The sequence below is a fragment of the Lepidochelys kempii genome, chromosome 10 (assembly GCF_965140265.1).
Source record: "Lepidochelys kempii isolate rLepKem1 chromosome 10, rLepKem1.hap2, whole genome shotgun sequence".
Classification (NCBI taxonomy): Eukaryota; Metazoa; Chordata; order Testudines; family Cheloniidae; genus Lepidochelys; species Lepidochelys kempii.
This window is the reverse complement of record NC_133265.1, coordinates 70,488,236-70,506,478: the sequence shown is the minus strand read 5'-3', so window position 1 is coordinate 70,506,478 and position 18,243 is coordinate 70,488,236. Positions and strand designations below refer to the sequence as shown.

Here is an 18,243-nt window from a genome sequence, read left to right as displayed (position 1 = left end):
TTTCCAGATCAAATGTGGACAGCGAGAGGTGAAAAGAGGTGTTTTTAACTGTGCTATTCCAAATGGACACTATGGTGGTGGGACAATAAGCACCTTACAAATGATGGACAGACACTCAGCCCAACCTGGAGGGCCCTCTGTAGGTATGAGAGAGGAAGTCAGGCTCCATGGCCCAGTCATTCCTTGGTTTTTCTGTTGAGGCTGCCACTAAGGAGTATCAGTTGGGAGGTTTTCAGGTGGACACCTATCAACTAGATTGAACCAGCTACTCTTTGCATATAGGCCACCCCACAGCCATCATAGAGTAACAGCTTTTGATCACTATTGGCATAGGCTGGATTGGATATGGCAACCTGGAGATGAAATCCTCTGCAATGTCCCACCAGCCAGCCATCCCCTCTGTCATCCAGTCTTTCTACCAGCCAAGGTTTAAATCTGCAAAAGCAAATGTATTCTATCTGTTCAGAGACCAACTTCACTGCCACTGGAACTTGCCCACGGCCAGTAGAGTGAACACCCGGTGAAATGTTTCAAATCGCTGTGCCCTCAGCACTTCCCCATGTCATCAGACTACCTCAGGACTAAGGCTGCATTTATTTATTGGAAGCTAGCTGAGGTTTTTTGGTCATTGCTTCATTCCCCACCATTTCCAAGCTCTTCCTGGCTCGGTGTTTTCTCCCACCTCATCTTTTATTCTACCCAGCCTTTAAACAGGCTTTTTTCGTTGACAGTATCTCGTTACTTCATCACTTTTAAGTGCTCATTGGTTACTGAGGTTTTGAGGCCCTTTCCATTCCTTAGCACTGGAAATCCTCACCAGCTTTCCATCTCCAAATTCCTCCTTCCACCGCCTGTGCCCCTCTTCTTTCTACTCTCACCCCCTCCCCTCACTAAGTCACACAGTCAAAACCACACCATGAGTGCTCTAAACAGTGGTTCTCAACCTATGGTCCCCGGACCCCCTGCGGTCTGTAGACTATGTCTAAGGGGTCTGTGAAAGGTTGTTGTTACTATAGAACTGTCGTTTTCAACCTGGGGTCTGCAGACTATGTCTAAGATTTCCAAAGGGGTCCGAGCCTCCATCTGAAATTTTTTAGGGGTCCGCAAATGAGAAAAGGTTGAGAGCCACTTCTCTAAACTTTTTTTAAATTTTCTGCTCATTCCGGGCTCTCTCCATTCTACATTACTCCAAATAAGTCTGTTAATTCCCAATCAGACTGCAGTGATATCGACTGCATTGCAGGCATATTCTAACACTCTTTAATTAACTTTCTCTTATTTTATTCAGCATAAACCCTGCATCTCTCTCTTCTCATTACCTAACCTATTCCTTTCTATCAACTTGTGGTCCCCAGTCTAGCTGGCTCCAAACCGGAGAGCTATGTTTAATCCCCATCCCCTCCTCCCCATTCAGTTTTCTCCCTTTGCAGTTTTTTTTAAGTCATCTTTTCTTTTCTTTTTCTGCTTTTTTTCCACTTTCCAAGAGGCTGGGCTTCCTTTCTGTCCTAGAGCCCTCCTATTTCCCCCTGCCCATGTGTTATTTCTCCTGGATGCCTGCCTACCTTTACTCTGCGAGTTTGAGGAGGATCCAATACACTTAGTAATCTGCCAGCTATTCCAGGAGGTATCTAAGGAGGCTGACAGGAGGAGTCTGAAGGTCTCTCTTACAGCCAGTGGCAGCTATGGTCTGATGTTGCAAACCGTCTCTCTTTTTTCACACTCCAATATAGTACTCTTCAACTGTGCTGCTGCTCCTGCTGCCACTGTCTGAAAGGAACCTGACATACCACACAGGGAATTTTGATTTCTTCTGGGGGGGACTGTGAAGAAGACCCATCTGGAGGCTGTGAAGAAGACATACAGTAATAGCAAGAAGTGGCAAGCCCTTTCCTTATTAAACACAAAAAAGGAGAAAACCTAACTTTGCGGCCAGGTGTATGGGACTTAGATTCTTGAAACACTGCACTGAACTGTTAAAGGTAACGTATAGCACTTTCATCCATCATCTCTGCTTTAGTATTTTTTAACCTTTCTTTTTCTTTCCTCAGTGCCCTAAGGAAGCAGGGTACCGATATTTGGATTGGTTGTTTCCCTGGTGGGCAGGGGTTGGAGGATGTGAGGGAATTTGCTAACAGAGTGATCCCAAACTTCTCTAATAAGTTCCACGCACGCACACGCACAGCTCCAGCAAGAGGAAAGTTTGCCTAGAACGTAAATATTGTTCAAGGTTGCCAGGAGCACTTTCTGGATATTAAACCTACAGCCAGAAGCGGCAACTAGGTATTGAGTTTGTTGGTTCCCTTAGCAAAAAAAAAAAAAGAAAGCTTAGTGTCTGGTTTTAAAGAAAGCTGTGCCAAGATCAACAGGTGGGAGTGGAGGAGGGGAGGTTAGTTCCCCCCCCTCCTCCCAAGCGACCCCCTAAACCCTGAATGTCTCTTTAAGACTGATTTCAGCTGGCAGCTGAGCACCGAGGACAGTTCTCACACTGATGATGAGCACTGTGGGAAGGAGCCGCTGCTTTTTCTTTTCTTTAGAAATGTCCTAACCTGGGTTTATTATTATTATTTATTATTATTGTTTATTATGATGTTCCATAGAGGGCAAAGGGAATAACTTAGCTAAAGGACTGTTGATCCCTGCATAGGGGATGGCTGGTACATCAATTCATCCCAGCAATGGGAATAAAAAGGGATTGGGCCCTGGAGGTGTGCACACTGCTTGTGTAAGAATCATGGCAGCTGGAACTGAGCAACCTGTAGTGAAAGAGGCAGCAGAGATGCTAAGAGCCTCTCTAAGGACCTGCCTCTCTTTCTGAATGAATGCACAGACAGAGTTTATTCTGAGCAATAGTCTGCAGGGAGTGCAGGCTTCATGTATTCATTTCTCCCAAACATTATCAGCATTTTCTCCTTAAATCAGTTAATTGCTTTTAAAAGTTTTCATTTAAATCTGATGCCAAATAAAAATCTTCCCACCGAATGCTGCGGAAAGCCTGCCCCGGTTTAACTCTTTCCTTCTGAGCTTTCTGGCCAAGCACTAAAACCTTTAGTTTGTAAACTTTAATGTTCATCAAATGCCATTGGTTTTAGTCTGCAAAAATGAAAAAGAATTCCCAAAGGGCAATAGCAAGGGGGGTTGCTGAGCCTTCCTCGCTGCTTTTGTTTTTTTTATTTGTTCGGGGTTTTTTCAAACGACTGATCAATAAAACCCAGGTAAGGGTCTTTGGCTCTGAGGGAGGAAACAATCAGTAGATTTTTCAGACTCTTCTCCCACCCAGTGGCATCACACAAATTTGGAAGTTGAGCTACTGGCCTAATTCCAGTAAGAGTTGCTGATTTACAACTTTAACATCTGGGGAAGCAAACTTTGATCTGTAGAAAGCTTGGGTATCTCTAAACTAATCCTCTTTCCTTGGCATTGCTGGTTGCTCTGGATGAGTTATGCCACACATAATCTGATTTTTTTTATATTAAATTCCCATGCTTGCTATAAGTAGATATCTCGACTGATTCTGTCTGTAGAGTGACAGATCAAAGTGGTTATTTCCCCCCTCACTGAGACATTTCAAGTTGGTGTCAGAGTGCTGGCGGGGGAGGGAGACATACTGTAGAAGCAAAGGTGTTGCTTGCTCACATGCTTCTCAGGTTAGGGTTGGAGGCTGGATTTAGGCAGCTGGAGCAGTCTGAAGATTTGCATACACCGGCTGTTTGTTCTCAGTAACATGCACGGCCTTTGCGGGGGTGGGGGGGGGGTCCATCTGTTCCACTGGAACTACTTTTTAATGTTCCCTGTAATCAACTCCACCTACAGCAGCAGTTACTTGACAGCGGCACAAAGTCTTGGACAATCAGTGGGGAAAGAAACCCGAGAAGACAGGAAAGTGAGGGAGTGGGGAAAGGGAACATGAGAGAGAGAGACTAACTTGAAAGAGCATTAAATAACATTTAGCAGGCACCTGTGCTTTACATCTTCAGAACAAATAGGAATTCACCACTACTACACTCTTATGTAATTAGAATGGGAAGGTAAAGTGTCGGGGCAGGTGGGGGGGGGGGCGGGGGAGAATGGCTAATACCCAATAAAACAATGTAAGAAAAGATTAATACATATATAAGTGATGGGGGAACCCAAGTTATTCATGGCTTGTTCAGTGATCTGATATCTAATCAGGGATTCATACAGTAGCCTGAAATCTGGGGGAAAGAAATGTGTTATAGTATTTCCCTTCTGTGGTGCAGATCCTCAGCCAGTGTATATTGGCTTCAATTGACTTCTTTGGAGCTACTCCGATTGACACCGGCGGAGGATCTAAGCATGTCTGCATTCAGCTGGGTGCTACAGTGGCGGTGGCCAGCTGTTCAATTGCACCGTCCCATTTTAAAAATCAACAGGATCCTTCTAAACATAACAAGGCCTCTTTCCCCCTTTCACCCTCCTGCCCCATCTGCCCCCTTCCCTTTGCAGGGTTCGAGCAGCGTGTTCTGCTCCCACAAGATGATGCCAGTCTTGCCTGGTCTCCCTCCACCCACTCCAATTTCCATGCGCTGAACAAACCGGTCTGTGTGTGCAGTTCACAGCCAGCTTCCTAGCAGCAGCAACAACAAAAGCCGTGTTCATGGCAGGGTCTGGACCACATACAGTGCCAGAGCTCAGCTACTGCAGAGCCGCTCAGAACATTCAGGGCCATTTACAGGGTGAAAGGGAGAGAGAGAAGGAAAAGAGAGGGAGCCGTTATATAAAAAAATACTTGAGCCCAATGCAACAACGGAAACCTTACAGTTTACTTTTAAAAACTCAGAGCCTCCTTGTGAAAGAGCAGAACAGCTCAGCCTGTGTGTGGAGCTGATCTGCGGGCTCCGGCTGCATGTACAAGGGGAGAGTGTGTGTGTGAGTAGCTCCCTCTCCCTCGCTTTCAATGGACTTACAGTATACACCTAAAGAAGCTTTTTGTTGGGCTCATGAATGGATGTGGTGGGGGGGAGGCATTTGTAACGGTCACCATCCAGCTTTTTAGATTCTCTTCACGTTGAGGCTTTGCCTGGGTTTTTTCTTTGTTTGTTTGTTTTTAAATAAAAATTTCCACTTCTTCCCTGTAAGATGCTGCATCTCCTTCGGGATCAGCTTGCCCTTTGCACACATTGCTGAAAGCTGGTCCAGACTAGAGAGGGCACAGGGTGTGTATGTGTGTGTGGGAGAATAGTGGGACACTTGGCTTCAATCCCAAATGATGCCCAAAAGTCTCCATGGGCCTTGGCTTGGAAACCCCCAGGCTGTTGACTGGCAGGCAGGCAGGCGGCTTCTCTCCAGCTGCTAGAGTTTCCTCCTCCACTTTACAAACCCATCCCTGCTTGAACTTTGTTGGCTTTAATGGACTTACATTAGAGATGGAGTTAGCTCATTACCTGATTAATCTTCATGAGTCTCCATGAGGCAGGTGGATATGTTATTGTCCCCATTTAGCAGATGGGTAAATCTGAGGTAGAATGAGGTGAAGTAACTCGCCTAAAACAGGAGAGGAGGGTCAGAGTCAGGGCATAGAACAGAACTTCGGTGTTGCTGGCTCTCAGACCCATGCCTGCTGTCCTCAGCTGAAGCCACTTGTTAGTGGAGTTGCATGTTTTCCATGGTGCTGCATTTCACTGTGTCTCACTAGAGAGACCCTTGGGAAGGGAGAATCTAGTGTGTGTTTGGGAATCAATTGGTGATGACTAAGCGAAGGGGACAGAGCAATGTCACTTTGAGAGGAAGAGGTGACAGTGGAGAGGAATGGGAGGCTGTGGCATGTGCTTTAGGTTTGGACTTTCTGATTTGCAATCATTAGTTTCATCAGCCAAGGCATCACTGCATGGAAGTTCACTAAGGCTGGCATTCTGGACTCTGATGTAAGCTAGAGAAAAGCTAGGTGTCTTGCAGTAAGAGGAACCTTAGGGGAGGAGCAAAATTCTGAGATAAACTATGTGTGGGCTCCTCCCTTTCTCCCCTCCCTGCCCCAAGATTAGCAAAGCTGGTCATGTAACCAGTGTGAAAAAATATAATCAACACTGCTAACCCTGAAGCTAGTTAGCAGGAAGGCTTACACCATGTGGAGGTGTGGTTATTATTATAAGGGATTTTGGTGAGGAGGTGTCTTGAGAAAGGGAGGTCTGTGCTATAGGGCCTGGGAGGTGTGTTTGTTATTATTATAGATCAGGGCCCCATTGCGCTAGGTGCTGTACAAATAGAACAAAAAGATGGTCCCGGTTATCATAGTGTTACCAGGCAATGATACTGGAGTGAAGGTTGTTCGAAAGGACTTTGGTGTAATATGTGTCTGGGAGAAATGAGGCGATACAGACCTTTCTCCTATAGCCCCATGTGCTTATACAGAAAGCCCAGTGACAGGGCACTTTGTGTTAGCAGAGGCAGTATCAGGGGGACAAATGAAGGAACATTTATGAAGTGAAGGCCGACATAGAAAACCTCCTTGTCTTTTAGGTAGAAAATATGTGTGACAGGAAACTATTTGGTGGGGCAGGGAGTGGCTATAGTTAGGCTGGAGAGGGTTGAAACTGTCTGTTGAATCATGGCCAATAAGCTAGCTTACATTAGGAAAAAATATGGAACGTAAAACCGTCATGCTCCAAGGCATAAGGCAACCACTAACTGCCTAGTGTTGGAAGAAACTTCCTCCTCAGCAGTTTATTCCATATTTTTCCATGATGGGAGCTTTACACTCCAAAGCTTTTCATGCTGACCACTGTCAGAGACAGGATATTAGCTTAGACGGACCATTTGTTTGGTCTGAGGTGGCAATTCCTGTGTGCCTATGGCTTCTGGAATGACATGGGTTAGCATCAGTCAGAGGTCTCGGAGACTTTGTCTTCAATAATGTAGGCAAAAACAGAAGGAAGGGAGGATTTATCTGACACAGCCCAATGAGTAACAGCCTTAAATTAATGAAGAGGGACTTTAGATTAGATAAGAAGTTTAATTTGATAACGGAACAGCTTCCAAGAGAAAGCACTTGAGGACAACCAAGGGAAACATCCAATGTGAGATTAGACAGCAAACTGAAAAGGGCAAGAGTCAGAAGATACCTGGTGGGAACAAGCACTTCATGAAACAGGTGGAACTGAACAGTGAGTCCCCTCCATCTGGAGTCCTTATTCTTCATCAGCATCTGCTCCTGGAGCCTCTGTTCAGAAGGTGGAGTAATCTGTAACTCTTTCCTACATGGAACTTGCATTTATTTACTCAATAAATACCCTGTAACAGCATAAGAAATACTGACCCCTGCAGGTCATTACACATGGTGGTCCTCTGATTTCAATGGATTGCTCTAGATTTACAGCACTATAGCAAAGCGGCAGTAGGTCCAAAATTAATAACCATTGCATGATCTGCAACATACTTTCAAGATCAGCAATAACCAAGTAGTTCTGTTATTAGAAATTATAGGATAGTTCCCATGTAAATGATAACCTGCCATTGTTATTTAGCTTGTAAATAATACCTAGGTCTGTATAGTATTTGGTGTGTCAATAATACCCTGCTGCTCTATAGGATTTAGCCTGTAGCTAATACTTGATGCTCTACAGTAGTGATTACCCTTCCATTCTATCCTAACTGGCTTGGAAATAATATCCTTTCCCTCTATTGGAAATTACACCCTGCTGCTGCTGCATAGAATCTGGCCTGTAAATAATACCCTTCCCTAGTATAGTATTTGGTTTTTAAATATTACCCTGCCCCTGTATAGAACTTGGCATGTAAATGCCACCCTGTCCCTGTATAATACTTGGTGAGTAAATAATACAGTACCATTGCTGTACAGTAAATACCATTCCACTCTATATTGCTTGCCCTATACATAATACCCTGCTGCTTTATGTAGCATTTATTGTATAAATAATACCCTGCTGCTTTATAGTAATTGATATGTACACAGTAACCCGTGGTTGTGTAATGCTTGGTCTGCAATTAAGACTAGTACCTGCCATCAGATAGTTTGTGGGCTACAAATAATCATAGAATAGTAGGACTGGAAGGGACTTCAAGAGATCATCTAGTCCAGTCCCCTGCGCTCATGGCAGGACTAAGTATTATCTTGACCATTCTTACCTTGAGGCAGTATAGTATTTGAAGTGCAAATACTTAGGCCTGGTCTACGCTGGTAGGGGAGGGGGTATCGATCTAAGATACACAAGTTCAGCTATGTGAATAACGTAGCTGAAGTCGACATATTTAGATCTCTCACTGCGGTGTCTCCACTGCGGTGAGTTGACTGCTGATGCTCCCCCATCGACTCCGCCTGCGCCTCTCACCGAGGTGGAGTACCAGAGTTGACGGGAGAGCGCTCGGGGGTTGATTTATTGCGTCTAGACTAGACGCAATAAATTGACCCCCGCTGGATCGATTGCTGCCCGCCGATCCGGCGGGTAGTATAGATATACCCTTAGTAAAGGGCTCCCACCTAAGCACTGAGAACGTAGGCCACTGAGTATTATTTGCACCCTGTATCCATTCTAAATGCATCCTGGAGGGTCATCACATCAGAACCTATGGTCATAGCATCATAGAAATGCCTACAGTATATATAAATGACCAGTTGAGGAGGATATCATCTGGGCTTGAGCTCAACAGCCAAGTCAGTGCAGCAGCCTGGCTCTGCTTTCAGCTGAAAGGGTCATTGCTGTCCCTGGTGACATGGGTGAGCCAGAGTAGTAGGGAGGCAGACAAGTTATAACAACACTGCCAGGTCCCCAAAGGTTTTCTATCAGGCTTTTCATTTCCCTTTCTGTATGTTTGCAGATATGATGTGATTGTGTGGGATATTGCAGGGAGAAGATGAGTTCACAGGATATTTCTCCACCTTGGACCTTTTCCAGCTGGTCCTTTTCCATCCTGTGTTGTGTCTTGCTGCTTTTGGAATCAGATTGCCACTGATGGCAAAAGAGCGTTGGGCCTGATCAGTACTTGGATGGGAGACACCTCTGCTCTCCCTCCCTCGGGAACCCCAGAGTGCTACAGTGAGTGGTTCAGTAAGGGACACTCTTCCCTCTGAACCAGCACTAAACGCAATGCCTCAGCACAGTACTCATGGGACCTTCCATCCCTCAGATGAGACATAAAACAGGGGTCTTGGCCATTCAAGGTCCTTAAAGACCCCTTGCTACCTTACCAAAGAGTCGGGACATTAGCGGTACTCTCAGCAAATTCCAGCTTGGGTAATTACATTTTGTCTTCCTAAAGTGATTCTTTACATTTCAGCTGAACATAGTCTTCTTCATCTTATCATGAATGGATGGGTTGTTTGGCTGTTCAACAACAGCAGTGTTCCACCCCAGAGATAGCTGCATTTCATTGGGAGGGTGAAGTGATCCCTGTAATGTTTAGAAAGCTCTTGGGCATCTGGTTTGCTACAGGAGAGAAGGCATTCCACTTTAACTAGCACTCAGCTCAGTGTCAGTCTCCTCAGGCTTCTGGAAATATCTAGTTCACACTGGGTATGCTCAGAAGCTCATCAAAGATATGCTCCCCATCTCATTTGCAGTTATTCCCATACTAGTAATTTGATACCCACCCTTCCTTCCCCCACACCCTTTAAAATTCTTTTAATTCATCAGTCTGAGACTCTAAGGCAATACCTACAACTTTGAAATAACATAGCGGAGAAAGACTTGGTGGATTTGAAATACTTATTGGAATCAGTGATTGTTTATTTCTGTCCCATATGTGTCCAGATGGTTTTTTCAGGACACTGCCACTAAAATGACTCACTCCAGGTGGATTATGTTGTGACATCAACCCAGCACTATTTGCACTTGTGATGGCAATGCCTGCAGTGATTCTGCACTGGGTGACCTTGGGGATGCAGCTGCCTGTTATGGTTCTGCTGGCTTTGGTACAGTTTCTTATTCCCTTACCTATTCCTAGCACAATCACATCTGCACCTGTAATTTTTTTAATTTGTTGTTAACATCATCAGATATCTGGGATAGCCTGATGGTTCCCTCTGTCTGTTTCCGCAGCATATGATTGTGGCTCTGGTCTGGTTTAATGCTTCCAGCTCTTATCTATCTGTTCTCCAGTAGAGTGGCTGCTCAGCTGTCAGGCTGAACAGTGGTTGTGTATACTTGTAACGATGCTGGTTCTGGCGGGACGCAACTGAGAGTGACAATTCAGGACAAATTGCTTAAAGCAGGGCAGTTACAGCCCATGGCTGGGGTTTTTCCACCTCTAAGAGAAACCAAACCCCAGACAGAGAGGACTTTGGTTTTACCCCACAGGCTAACCACAAGTCACACAAGGAATTCCCTTAGACACCCCAACTTCCAGTATCACCACCTGTGCCACGCGTTATGGGGACAAATGGTTATGAAAACCAATGCCCTAGTAAAAGAAAAAAGGTTCTTTCGATCCCAAAGGACCAAGCCCCAGACACAGGTCAATATACAAGTTAGATCTTACCTACAAATCACACTGTTGCCAGTCTTTTAGAATCTAAAATCTAAAGGTTTATTCATAAAAGGAAAAAGATATAGATGAGAGCTAGAATTGGTTAAATTGAATCAATTACACACAGTAATGGCAAAGTTCTTAGTTCAGGCTTGTAGCAGTGATGGAATAAACTGCAGGTTCAAATCAAGTCTCTGGAGTACATCCACCGCTGGGATGGGTCATCAGTCCTTTGTGTAGAGTTTCTGTTTGTAGCAAAGTCCCTCCAGAGGTATGAAGCAGGATTGAAGACAAGATGGAGGAGCTGCAGCAGCTTTTTATAAAAAGAAAAGGAGTACTTGTGGCACCTTAGAGACTAACCAATTTATTTGAGCATAAGCTTTCGTGAGCTACAGTCTCTTGCCATGTGGTCTCTGCTTTCTTTGTCCCAAGGACAAGCTGTCCATCACATGGCATGAAAAACCTCAGAGTTCTGTCCATAGGAATGACCTGAGTCACAAGGTGTAGCTGCCTTCTCTCAATGAGTCAGTTGTATAGCTGATGGTCCTTAATGGGCCATCAAGCAGCCTAGGCAGTGCTGACACCAACTTGTCTGGGGTGTCACCCAGAAGCATAGCATAAATTTGAAATACATACAATATAGAGCCAATATTTGTAACTTCAACTACAAAAATGATACACATATACAGATAGCATAATCATAACCAGCAAACCATAACCTTGTCTTAGACACCTTATTTGATTCCCCTTAATACAAGATTTGGTGCCACTACAGGACCTTGGTTGCAACAATGATCTATACAGTCCCAGTTCATGTCAATAACATTACAATACTATTATAGTAACAGTTTTGGTTTTTTTGCCTTTCTTTCGGCTGTATCTGTAAGACTGGTATTTGCTTTGGTTGGAGTAATCATATCAGCTATCTGAGCTCTCATCCCAGCACAGAACTCTTTCTCATGTACACCCCTTCTGCCAATGTAAATCAACAGAGGGGTGTAAAGGGGCCTTAATGTAACTGAGAATCCAGCCCAATGCCTTTTGCCTTTTATTTACATTCTCCAGTACCTTGATGAGAGAGATGTATTTAAATGAGCAGTTATTAAAATTAATCTCACTGGGGCTTGGGTGCTTAACTCCCTTAGTCTCCTTTAAAATCTCAACCATAATAATTTCTCACTTAAATATAGCCTGTTGGTATAGTGGTAACTCCCATTTGCCTCAATCAGGATGTCATTGGATCAGGTGTCATTGTGTTGACCACTGTACAAACATATGGGGAGATATGGTCCCTGCCTCAAAGAGTTTCTAATCTTCTTTCCCCAATCCTTCCCCTTTTGTTAAGACATGGTCCACCTCAATTTTGCTTTTTTTTAGGCCATCTAGGTAAAATTGTTAATTTCAGTTTGTTTAAACTGGAGTTGAGTGAATAATTGATTTTTTGTTTCAGGGGCCAACATGAAAAACTGAAAAAAATGTTTCAAGCCAAACAAAATAAGCTTCTGGATGTTTTTTACCCTTTTTTTTCTTTTTTTTTTTTTTGCTTGTTCTTTTAAATAAAGCTAGCTGAATTTTGAAATGAAATGTCATTTCAAAATGAAAAGTTGAAATGTTTCATTTCGAAAATGTCAAAATGAAACATTTTTACTTTTTTTAACTTTTTGCTTTTTCGTTTTTTTCAGCCAAAATTATTTGCTGAATTTAACCCACAATTGCATTTTTCAGCTGACAAACTGTTTGTCCTAAAAATTTCATCTGGTTCAGTTTAAAACTGGCCTTTTGAGTTTCAATTTGAAATCTAATTTTTAAGTCATTATGGGCATGTGCTTCACTGCATTAATTTCATATTCATCAGTTTCTTTTATGGGTGGCCTTGAACTGGTTACTTCCCTGCTAGTGGAATTTGCAATGTGTAGTTCCTCATCTTATCTATATTCTTTCTGAGAAATCAGGTCTTTGGAGCCTCAATGCCATATTTTGAATTCTAACTGGTGTGAAAGATGAAGAATTTTTTAAACAAAATTTCAAGTACTTTGTGATTGGTTTCTTTTCTTTCTCATATGCAAAACTTAGCAGCATCTTTAGGGTCTACTGATGCTTCTGTAAATACATATTGCCAGAATTGAAGATAACCAAATACAACTGTCATCATTTCCTTTTCAATTTAGGCACAGTTTATTGCTGTCATGTTCTATTCTGGAACCTCCAGGCAAATGCAATTGGTTACTTCTCCGGCATAAACTATGCACTTCTTCTTTTGGCAGATACCTCTACTGACAGTGCAACAGGCTTAGTTAAATACTACTATTTTAAACGTGGTGAATTGGTGATTTGTCATTTTAGTTGCTCAAATGTCTCTTATATCTGACTTCTCAATGCAAAGTTATGCCAGCAGCTACTTTAAAGGATTGGGGCCAGATTTACAACTGTGTTTAAGTACCTATAGATGCAGATAGGTGCCTAGTGGGATTTTCAAAAGTGTCTGGGTGCCCAACTTCCCTATCTGCCTCTTCAGGTGCCTAAATACCTTTGAAAACCTGGCCACTAGTGACCAGACTGGAAATTAATTTTACTAAATGCTTTAACATCCCCATAAATCTCCATGGATCTATTTTATCCTGTAGTGTGTGCATTTTAGCTATTGCTATTGTTATATCTGAATCAGTAATCAATCTCTAATTATGTCATGCAGGGGTGACTTCTGTTAGACCAATTGTTGTGGTTGTTTAATGTTCAGTGTTAAGTATCTTTCACTTGCTCTCAGCAATACTCACATAAGCCTTCCGTTGTCTCCTTTAATATCACTAACCCACATTCAAATCTAGTACATTAGTGGTGAGATTCTGTGCTGTTCCCCTCAGAGTGGGGGAGGGAGAAGAGCTGTGGTGTCTTTAGGCCACCTTGCTCCCTCCTGATCCTGGACTACTCCAGGGGTGGGAGAGGCCTTGGGTATAACTTAAACAGCCCTCAGGGCCTGTCTCAGTGATGGCAGGCTTGCCAAGTTGCAGCTCTGCAATGTTGCGGCCTTACTTCTGACATGGCCCTCCAATCGTCTCACCTAGAGTTGCCACCTCTGAGGTACAAAACTGTGCGCCATCCAGGATGTCCCTGAGCCCATAAAACTGGAGAGATGCCAGCATGTACTGAGCACCCTTACAGATTTCCCAGGACAGCTACCCCAAAAAAGAGATGATCTTGGGAAAAACTGGACAGGTGGCAATCCTGGCCACACCTCCAATATCTCACCTACAATAGGGCTTGCAAGGGTATCCTTGGAGGCAGTAGTACAGCTGTCTCTGCAGTGCCTGTACCAGGGAACTCCTTTCCCAGCCAGATATGAGGCTTTTAATGCCTCTGTACAGCACTCTGGCCCCAGAGGTACTGGAGCAGGGCTGAAAATCTTACCCTATATCTTTAACACCTCATAATCCCTCAGAGATCTGTGGCGACTCTTTGAAATATCTCAGGGACAGAACTAATACCAAATGGCATTCACTTCAATTTATAATACGTTTGTGTTAAAAGTCACTAGCTTAGAGCATGACACATCTAATTTTATTTGCCAGAATGCATGTTCTGTATCTAATACTAAAAATATTTGTGCTTCTGAAAGTTTAGTTGCCACTTCCTTGGTAGTTTTTATTGGATAATGTCCATATTTCATGGCTTTATTTACATTACATAGAGCAATGCACATCCATGACTTACGTGTCTTTTCTATCATAGCCATAGAATTGAACCAGTTTATAGGTTGTACTATCTTTTCAGTAACTCCTAACTTTTCTATATTATCAATTACAGTTTCTAACTTTATCTGCTAAGACAAATGGGATTTGCCTTTGTGAATGGATCTTTAGAGTTAATGACTTTTCTGTCTTAATATAGGAATCTCCATCCCGACTTTCTTGGTCTCAGAATTCTCTAAGTGGACTCCTTTGAGGGCTCTGTAGCAGTTACAGGAAACAACTTCTAATAAAATCATGTCTAGATCAATTTGTAGTCCTAAAACAGGGGCCAAATACTACTACCATTGAAGTAAATCACAATATTCCTATTTTCAACGGAGATAGGATCAGGCTACCAGGTAATTTCCCTGCCTTTATCCTTTGGAAATGTAAGTGAGTCTGTTTTTTGAAATAAATTGTAATTATTACTTGTCCTCATACTGGCATTTTAAGTTCTGATCTGAAACAAGCTTTACTTCAGATTTCTATACCGCTTCTGTAGCGACAGTATTGTATATTTTCTTTGGAATAACACTGCAGGGTGCCTCAGTATTCCATTTAAAGGATCCATCTCTGCCATTAATGTTTAGGCGTATTTGCCAATTTGAAATAGTTTGCTCTACAGTCACTGTACCTACAAGGGGATCTGTGTTGCTGCCTTGATGTTCTCGCAGAATCTGGATACCTTTGGCTTTAACTGCTCCCCGTACCTTTAGGAAAACAATATTTTCTGTTGCACTTTATGGCGTATTTCACCAAATGCAGAGCTACTTCTTGGCTCGTGTTCTCAACCACATCTCATGCATAGGATTTTTTTTCTTCCCGCTCAGAAAACCCTCTATTACTATTTAATTGCTCATCTGGTTTCCTTCATTCCTAGCTTTCTCTTTTTGAAATGATGCTATCGGGATTCTGCTCATTCCATACCAAGTTCACTCCATGTCTATACTATGGGTATTATACTAGCATACCTATGGCACTGTAGCTATGCCAGCATAACCCAATAGTGTAGACACAAGCTGCAATGACGAAAGGGGTTTTTCCTTCACTGTAGGAACACCACCTCCCCCAGTGACAGTAGCTTGGTTGATGGAACCTACAGAAGCGAGTAGGTTGCCATAGCTATGGTGCTCAGGGGTATGAATTTTTCACACCCCTGAGTGCTGTAGCTATAGTGACCTAAATTTTAACTTTAAGCCAGGCCTCAGAACCCAAATCTTCACTTCACTAACTTCATGGGTTCTACAAATGTCCATGGCTTGGTACAATAATCTGCTGGGATTCCCAGAGCTCTGAGCCACTAGCCTCAGCAAATGAGAGCTTCGTCACCTCCCTGACGCACCAGCTGTCTGTCTTGCCAGCAAATTCTCCAGGATTCTGCCAGACCTTGCCTCGTCGGGTAACAGTCAGTGAACACCAATTCCCAAGTTCCTCAGTGACATCTTACTCTTCAGTGCTCACCACCTCTGACTGTAGCACCCCCAAATCCTTATCAAGTTTGCTGTTCCTTTAAAGAGACAGAACACACCAGCTGATTAACTTAATTGGGGTTGACAAACCCTCCATTTCAATCAAAGGACTGAATTGGTTTATGGAAAAAGTAAAACAAGTTTATTAACAAAAGGACATAGGTTAAATGATACCAAGTATAAGGAATAAGGCTAGAAATGGTTACAAACAAACAAAAGTTAATACACTTCCAAGACTAAAATTCAACTTAACAAACTAGAGTCTTTTGTTCAAAGACATTTTTCTTACCGCAGTCATTCTTCCTGCATGTTTGGCCAATTCTTCAGCCAGGACCCAACACTCAGAACTCAAAGCACTTGGTTTCTTTTGACTCTTCCTGTCCCCTTCCTTTTATAGTCCAGTAAACCTTTGAAATGTATCCTTCAAAAAGTAAGCCCGGACCAAGTTTCTCTCTCATTCTGGGGCATAGATGCTATGCTATCTTCTTTCCCGCTTGATAGCTTTGTTTACTTTATATGTAAATGTACCTTCATCATCTGTGCCTGACAACCAGGCTGGTCAGACAAGCAAATACACGTTCCTTTGTCTAGGGCAAACTGGGCTTACGCATTGCTTGCCAACCACATTTTAGGAACATAATTCTAGCGCATAGGTATAACTCTTTGTATACACCCTGTACATATACCACACAATGATTTCCAGGACCAGCATGTTACCAGGTTGTATATGATACAGATTATGACAACAGTGTGTTAGGTGTAGTGTGACAGGCCTGACAAGAGTTGCTGACACAGAGTAGTGAACCGCCAATGGGCCTGTGTGTCAGACTTGGGTTAGGGTTAAATTGGTTTCCCATACCAGTCTGCACCTCACACAGTGATTTTCTATTTCACAAAGGGGCCTAGCTTTTATTAAGGAATCACATGGTCTTCTCAAATTCACGGTTGACCTTTCAACTTGGTTGGTCACAAACTTTTTAAATTGTAAGTTCTTGGCAGCAGGGACCATGTCTTTGTATGTGTTTGTGCAGCACAATGGGCCCCAAGCTACTGCAATACAAACATGAAATAACATCTACTCATTGCATCTACTCATTCATATGGCCCTGAACTGAAAATAAAAACAAATGTCTCTCATAAATAATTGCGAGTCTCTCAGATTTATCCACATCCTTTATTGTGTTTAAAATGAAAACTGAGTTTGAGCTAAAAGGGAATGAAACTAGTTAGGGGTGACTATTAGTTAGTGCATGACTACTAGTATTAGTGGTGCTAGTTAGTGCATGACCACAAGTACTGGTTTGGGTGGTGTTATTTTACTGTGCCCAATAGTGTGCTAGGCACCCCACTGTACAGAGAAGAAGACATGGTCCCTGCCCCAAAGAGCTTACAATCTGATTTCAGACAGTGATTAACTGCTACGGGAGGAAGCTCGGGGGTTGCATAATAAGCTTACGTGGTTCCTTAGTGAAGACCTGGGCATGGCATGGCAGATCAGGAGTTTTTTTAATGATATACATAAATAAACCTGTCTTTGCTGTGACTAACTTCTCCAGGGGGGCTGAGGTAAAAGAGGGTCTTCAGGAAGGATTTGAATGAAGAGGGGGTAATGGCCTTATCATCTCTCTCCCTCTCCTGTCTTCCTTCCACTGTCAGCTCACTGCAATATCTGTCACCTGCTCCACTCACTAGATTTGTGTGTCATCTCCAGCCCAGCTGCCACTATCACTGATGGGTCAGCAGCTGTAGAGGAATTGCGAAGAGAGCAGTTCCTGAGGCATCTTTCCCTTTTCCTCCGCCTGCCTCCTGCCTCCCTTTTCCAGCTCCCAGCCAGCCTGATCAAATAGGGCTTTCTCTGGAGTCTTTGAATTGTCTGATGGGTGTTCCCTCTGTACCTGACCCAAACCAAGCTTGTTCAGCTATAAACTATCTTCTCATTGTCATCTGCCTTGTTTCAATTGGACAATTTGGCATGGTTTGAAAGAATAGTGGAAAAAAATTAAGAGGCGATTTATTTTCTGGCCCTAATTCCAGTGGATTTCTGCCCAAAAAAGAAAGGAACAGACTGAACCAAAGACAGAGAATTAGTGTTGGGATAAAGTGATTGAAAAAGATGGACTGGCTGCAGCCGAGCAGTGTCTCCATCTGACCGGATTGCTCAAATGCCTCAGAATTAGGGGGGAGGGATAGCTCAGTGGTTTGAGCATTGGCCTGCTAAACCCAGGGTTGTGAGTTCAATCCTTGAGGGGGCCGTTTAGGGATCTGGGTCAAAAATTGGGGATTGGTCCTGCTTTGAGCAGGGGGTTGGACTAGATGACCTCCTGAGGTCCCTTCCAACTCTGATATTCTGTGTGTGTGAATAAGAACAGTCTCAGGGAGATAGAGAATCGTATCCCCTTAAAGTCTGTTTCTATGTATGGTAGCCCTGAAGGCTAAAATATCCTTGAAGTGACTGGTGACATGGCAACATGATAAGGCAGATAGATTCACTTTGGCGCACTTCATTCCCAGGAAGAAGTGGGCCAACCGAAGGGAATTAAAACAAATGGAAGGATGAGTTATGAGGAAGGCTAAATTAGCTGAATATAAGCCGTACGTCTTAGCTGAGCAAA

The 18,243-nt window shown here is 43.2% G+C and overlaps 1 protein-coding gene across 2 annotated transcripts in view; it reads left to right on the top strand.

Moving 5' to 3' along the window:
- Positions 1-1,704: 1,704 nt before the first annotated feature.
- ACAN (aggrecan) overlaps positions 1,705-18,243 on the top strand; it is a 75,361-nt gene continuing 58,822 nt past the window's right edge. For both annotated transcript variants that reach the window (XM_073304165.1, XM_073304164.1), the window contains exon 1: positions 1,705-1,979. The gene's annotated coding sequence lies outside the window, so the exon portion shown is untranslated. The remainder of the gene's footprint in view (positions 1,980-18,243) is intronic.